This window comes from Macrotis lagotis, chromosome 1 (genome assembly GCF_037893015.1).
Source record: "Macrotis lagotis isolate mMagLag1 chromosome 1, bilby.v1.9.chrom.fasta, whole genome shotgun sequence".
In the NCBI taxonomy this organism is placed as follows: Eukaryota; Metazoa; Chordata; class Mammalia; order Peramelemorphia; family Peramelidae; genus Macrotis; species Macrotis lagotis.
Genome location: NC_133658.1, coordinates 560322594 through 560328035, shown reverse-complemented (window position 1 = coordinate 560328035; position 5442 = coordinate 560322594). Strand labels below are relative to the sequence as shown.

Here is a 5442-nt window from a genome sequence, read left to right as displayed (position 1 = left end):
TTTTGTCCCAATCATGAAATATTCAGGAGTTGGCTCCTGAGTTGACTTACGAGTGAACTCATACAACCTAACTGGAGAGCAATCTGAAAATATGGTCAAAAGGTAATAAAAAGGTGCATACCCTTTGATCCAGTAATATGACTACTGGGCCTATATTCTGAAGAGATCATGAAAAAGGCCACAGGAGAATAAAATAGTGAAGCACTCGATTATTGTTACAGAAAAATCCCATGGACATTGTTGGTTTACTGTTGTCCATGGGGTCCTGAAGAGTTTGATACAACTGAACAGAAACAAAAATGATTTTGTTGGAGATTCAAGGGAATATTCACAGAAGTGCACACAAATATACACTTGTTTTCAAGGGACATATAAAAATACATATTTATAGAATTTATCTAACTATAATTTATTTCCATCAAAGGAAATAATAAATACATTCTTTATGACTCACTTTATTTCATGCCTAAGCATGAAATAAGTTTTCTAATATTTATTTTCTCCTTCCCATTTACATGGCCACCATTATAGTTCAGGCTCTTATAATATCTCTTCTGGACTATTTCAACAACTTGCTACTTGGGGAACCATATTCAGATTTTTCTCCTCTGTTAGTCATTCTCTGTATAACCACCCAAGTGATATTTTTAAAACATAGGTCTGCTTATGTCACTTACACAATAAGCTTACAGGCCTTCTTATTATTTTAAGAATCAAATAAACATTCTATTAAATTCAAATTACTTCAAAACTTGCCTATATTCTACTCTTCCAGTCTTTTCAGCTGTCTAGTCAATCTGTCCATATTGCTTTTCTTCACTGTTCTGCATTTCCCATCTTTGCGATGTAGCCATGCTGAATTTTAGCTTTCTATACTAATCACAAGATGTTCTATAATACTCAGGACATCCACTTAGGAGTTGACTATCCCTGTTCAGGATTGAATACATTGCCCATTTCCCCTTACCTTGGGCACAATGCCTTATCTTTCAGAATAAAACTATGTAAACATATATTACTAATGCATTCCTCACAAGTATTATGAATCAGAATCCAGACCTAGATTGGTTCAGCTTATTTGGACTTAGAGGTTACCTTTTAGAAATTCACCAGTCATCAAAGACTTAACTAGAACAGTACAAGTGGTGGTATTTCATGAACTGAACCTGAGGACAGTATAAGCACATATGGCTTTTAATTTCCTTAGAACTTGGCTAGATAAAAATGAAATAATTCATCATCAAAATATGATGCATCTGTTTGTTGTAAGTCCTATTGATGTGGTAACAACGAAATGAGGGGGACATCCAACACTTTCTTCATCATCTATCTGTCTCTCTCCTTTATGGATTCTTAGGACAAAATTGCTGATCTGCAACCTTGATGGACTTTCTCATTCCATCAGTGCAATAATCAGGAATAATTTGGGGTTGTCTGCAATGGAGAATACTATCTGTATCCAGATAAAGAATTGTGGAGTTTGAACAAAGTTCAGGGACTATTCCCTTTAATTTAGGGGGAAAAACAGATATCTTATTGTCTGATCTTGCTATCTCTTTTTTTTAGCATAAATAAAGATTTTATTGGGGGACAACATGGGGTAGAGGGGAAGACTGGAAGTTAGCTTTTTCTTTACTTGTCACAATACCACATGTAGGGTACCCTCACTGTGGCAAGAAGAACAGCTGAGCCAACTAGTGATGTCAGGAGCCCCAGATGGCAAGGAGGCAAGGGAGTGATCCATGGAGTCAAGTTGGTCACCAAGACCGGAACCATCGTCCTAGTTACGAATCCAGGATGGAAGAGCTGTCCCCCAAGTCTGGAGGCTGTCAGTTGCCTGAATCATCTCTAGAACTTCCATCTGCTTCTCTTCGGGTTACAGTGGTTTCTTTATGGCCCTCACTATCTATGACAGTACGATGCTCCTCCACCTTCCCATCTGGTCCAGTTATTTTGGTAATGGAGACGCTTCTGAGGTATGATTTAGGCTGGGGCTGCAGAACTTGACCCAGGCCCTCCTGTGAGACCTGGGACTCAAGATCCTTGTCTTCTCTGGTTCTAACATCAGGGTCTGGCCACACATCACCAAACCCGCGCAGAGGCCTCTTGGAGTCCCAGTCTGGAACGCCTTTGGGAGCCGAGGGTCCCGGACAGCTCCCCGAGCCCCGGCTGAAAATCCTGGCCTGGGGGCTGTCCGGATACTTGAGCATCCAGTCCCGGATGGTCTCCCCCTCCCTGCGGCCCTCGTTTGGGGCCAGGGGGGCGGGAGGGCAGGGTCCAGGCCCCCATGTCAACGAACATCCGATTGAAATCCCGAATCAGTTCGTCAAAGCCGAAGTGATCGTGGAAACGCATCTCATCTCCGTGGCCAAAACTAAAGCCGAAAGTGAAGTCCTCGGGGCCCCGCGGCCTCCGAACCTGCGGCCCCAGGAGCCCCCTGCTCCTTCCTCCTCCTCCTCCTCCTCCTCCTCCTCCTCCTCCTCCTCCTCCTCCTCCTCCTCCTCCTCCTCCCCCTCTCCCTCCCCCTCCTCCTCCTCTCCTCCTCCTCCTCCTCCTCCCCCTCCTCCTCCCCCTCCTCTCTTCTCATGCCCCCGAAGAGGGGGTCTCTGGGTCTGGGGGTGAGGAAAGAAGCAAAGCTGTGGAGGATCTTGCTATCTCTTATACTTTAATGTTTCTTCCTTAAGGATATGATTTCTCTCTCATCACACTCAATTTGGATCAATGCACAACATGGAAACAATGTAAAGACTGACAAATTGCTTTCTGTGGGGGGAGGGAAGTAAGATTGGGGGAAAAATTGTAAAACTCAAAATAAATAAAATCTTTAATTATAAAGAAATTGCTGATCTGGATCAAATAAATGCACTCCTCCATTGACACCAATGATCTATACATAACTTTTTCAAAATATAAGATGGAGTGGAGAAAATAAATATTAATGAACACCTATTATATATTAAGAACTATGCTAAGTACTTTAAAATGCAACCACAATTCTGTAGCACATTCTCATTCCCACCATGTTTATATGCCAGGAGCAAGGTAAGGACAGGAGTAAAGACCACTTTTCTTGAAGAGGTGATTTAGATTGTTATAGGGGACAAATATTTCTAATTCTTACAGTGCTAATCATGCTTGGCTACTCCTATCAGAATACCTCCCCTTCTAATTAGAGTGGAGATAGTGTGAGGAATGTCATAGTACAACCAAGTCTGACTGGTATATGCATCAATTATATCTTTGGAGGGTACAGTTAATGTTTTTTTTCTAACTTAAGGGAATGGGTTAAGTGACTTGCCCAAGGTCACACGGTTAGTTAATCATTAAGCCTCTGAGGTTGGATTTTAACTCAGGTCCTCCTGACACCAGGACCAGTGCTCTATCTACCACCCCATCTAGCTGCCCCTATATTTGATTATTTTTAAATTCAGACAGTATCTTTCAGTGTATACTCACTTGAACAATCACTTAAATCCATGGCAATTACTGGGTTAGCTTGTCTTACCTTGTCTAGTCTGAAGGCATAGATTTTAAACTACATGCCATTCAATCATTAGCAATTTATGCTATCAACCATTACTAATTAGAGAAATGCAAATTAAAACATGTCTGAAGTATCATATTACACCTATCAGATTAGCCAATATGACCAGAAACGATAATGTTCAATGTTGGAGGGATGTAGGAAATCTGGGATACTGATATATGGTTGGTGGAGCTGTGAACTCATTCAAACTTTCTGGAGAGCAATCTGGAATTATGCCCAAAAGGCAATACAAAGGTGCATATCATTTGATCCAACAATACCACTACTGGGTCTATACCCTGAAGAGATCATGAAAAAGGGTAGAAACATCACTTGTAGAAAAAATATTCATAGTAGCCCTGCTTGTGGTGGCAAAGAATTGAAAATCAAAAGAATGTCCAACAATTGGAAAATGGCTGAACAAATTATGGTATGTGTATGTTAGGGAACACTATTGTTCACTTAGAATCCATGATAGATGGGATTTCAGAGAAGCCTGGAAAGACTTGCATGAACTGATACTGAATGAGATGAGCAGAACCAGGTGAACACCGTACTTACTAACAGCAACATGGAGGTGATGATCAACCTTAATGGACTTGCTCATTCCATCAATGCAATAATCAGGGACAATTTTAAAGCACCTATGATGGAGAATACCATCTGTACCCAGAGAAAGAATTGGAGAGTTTCATCAAAGATCAGTCTATTATCTTCAATTTTTTTAAAAAGTCTTATGTACTACATAATTTTGTTCTAATATTTTATTTTCTCCTCAAGGATATGATTTCTCTCCCAACATATTCAATTTCGATCAATGCATAGCATGGGAAGAATGTAAAGATTATCAGACTACCTTCTGTGGGGGAATGGGGAAGAGAAGGGAGGGTGGGGAAAATTTTAAAATTTAAAACTTTACAGAAAACAATAGGTAGAAACTAGTATTGTATATAATTGGAAAACAAATAAAATATTACTAAAGATATCATTAGCAATTTACTCTTCATCCTTAATTATGACTTCAACATACATTCTCTTAAATATATTTTACTCAGACTGACCTAAACCATCATAAACATAATTGTTCAAATGTTCCCTTTCAAGACTATATTTACCCAAGAAGCTAAATAACTGTCTTTCAAGGAAACAATATAGCAGTCATTATCTTGACAAGATTGTTGTTTTCCTATAAATGGGGCATATACATGAAATACTAAATGTTCATTTCTATACCCTTTAAATTTTATTTCAACCAAGAAAACATGTGAAAAAAGAAAAGGAAAAAGAGTTGGGAACCCTTGACTTTGAATTTCTAGGATTTTTTTTCAGCTTAAGCATTCCCTTAAGTAGCTTCCTGAAATAGAAAGTGCTTTGGGTTTAATAACCTGCTTCTTATTTCCTTACAATTAGAATACTTCAAACTGGGATTGTACTGCATCTCTTAATATGGCAATCGGCATTTCTCTGGGATATATTGCTACACTTTGTTTTTATTAAGTGTGCATTTCTGTAATCATGCCTGGATTTGAGCACATTCACATGCATTTTAGCCTGATTAAAGAATCAGAAAACATTGCTGGCAGCCCCAATTTTAAAACAATATAATTTTTTTTAAAGAATAAAAATGCCTTTTTAATGCAAACCTGTATACTTTCACATAAGCAAATATTAATATCAGTTCTCCCTTGGACAAATTAAACCACTGAAAACCTGCATTGAACTCTACATCTTTCTGCTACTGTGATGGTTTCTAATGCTTATAAAATAAGGTGCACATAGATAAAGGATTTGACACTTCCACCTCAGACACCGGTGCCTGTGTATAGATGGCACTACTTCTTAAAAAAGGTTTATCATTTTCCTGCCATTAGCTGACTTCTTATCCTTGAATAAACACTGATTTAAATGGTAGCTCA

General features: G+C 39.0%; 1 pseudogene; it reads right to left on the bottom strand.

The window, feature by feature from the left end:
- Window positions 1–1742: 1742 nt before the first annotated feature.
- On the bottom strand, window positions 1743–2504 carry LOC141505412 (HCLS1-associated protein X-1 pseudogene; annotated as a pseudogene).
- Window positions 2505–5442: the final 2938 nt, after the last annotated feature.